Source organism: Nerophis ophidion, linkage group LG18, assembly GCF_033978795.1.
Source record: "Nerophis ophidion isolate RoL-2023_Sa linkage group LG18, RoL_Noph_v1.0, whole genome shotgun sequence".
In the NCBI taxonomy this organism is placed as follows: domain Eukaryota; kingdom Metazoa; phylum Chordata; class Actinopteri; order Syngnathiformes; family Syngnathidae; genus Nerophis; species Nerophis ophidion.
In genome coordinates, this window is record NC_084628.1 from 7,192,532 (window position 1) to 7,193,690 (window position 1,159).

The 1,159-nt window shown below is 45.5% G+C and overlaps 1 non-coding gene across 1 annotated transcript; it reads left to right on the forward strand.

Moving 5' to 3' along the window:
- The first annotated feature begins 537 nt into the window (after window positions 1–537).
- trnar-ucu (transfer RNA arginine (anticodon UCU)) lies at window positions 538–633 on the forward strand. Its single transcript has 2 exons — window positions 538–574; window positions 598–633. It is a non-coding gene; the product is annotated as a tRNA-Arg (tRNA).
- The last annotated feature ends 526 nt before the right edge of the window (window positions 634–1,159 follow it).

The window sequence follows — 1,159 nt, forward strand, 5'->3', positions numbered from 1 at the left end:
TACAAAAAACCTTCCGTAAAAGGAAAAAAAATGTACGACGGAATGACAGACAGACATACCCATTTTTTTTAATCCATCCATCCATCCATCCATCCATTTACTACCGCTTATTCCCTTTTGGGGTCGCTGGCGCCTATCTCAGCTACAATCGGGCGGAAGGCGGGGTACACCCTGGACAAGTCACCACCTCATCGCAGGGCCATCACAGATAGACAGACAACATTCACACACTAGGGCCAATTTAGTGTTGCCAATCAACCTATCCCCAGGTGCATGTCTTTGGAAGTGGGAGGAAGCCGGAGTACCCGGAGGGAACTCACGCATTCACGGGGAGAACATGCAAACTCCACACAGAAAGATCCCGAGCCTGGATTTGAACCCAGGACTGCAGGACCTTCGTATTGTGAGGCAGACGCACTAACCCCTCTGCCACCGTGAAGCCCAACTCGGAACTAAAGACAGCAAAATGTAGTGAAGAAGGGCCTGCTGAGTTCAGGTGAATGGCACCATAATAGGCATGAATGATGTTAGTGGTGTGGCTCTGTGGCGCAATGGACAGCGCATTGGACTTCTAGGCATTACACATTGACAAAAGACATTCAAAGGTTGTGGGTTCGAGTCCCACCAGGGTCGAATTTCTTGCTTTGCCATGTGCCAAACCTTTTACGTTGTCTCATAAACAGAAGTACTTACTACAAAAGGCAGAAAAATGCTGTTTTTTTTACAAGCAGCGTACAAATAACCCAATGAGTTCAGGTGAATTAAATGACATTGCCTTTACCTGCCTCTGTTACGTTTTCGATACAAGCAAGAAGGTGTACACTTTTCCCCCAATTCCAGTGTCTAAAAAACCAAAAGCAAAAGCTCTTTGGCATCCTTCAAATTGTGTTACAAGTGGAAATTGTAGCCAATTTAGTGTTGCCAATCAACCTATCCCCAGGTGCATGTCTTTGGAAGTGGGAGGAAAAATAAATCGAGCAGATTGGCTATTTCTGGCAATTTATTTAAGTGTGTATTAAACTGGTAGCCTTTCGCATTAATCTGTACCCAAGAAGTAGCTCTTGGTTTCAAAAAGGTTGGTGACGCCTGCTCTGACCACTAACTCCCTCTCACTTGCCTCAAATGAGTCTGTGCAAACAAGAGTGTCTCTCATTTCCAG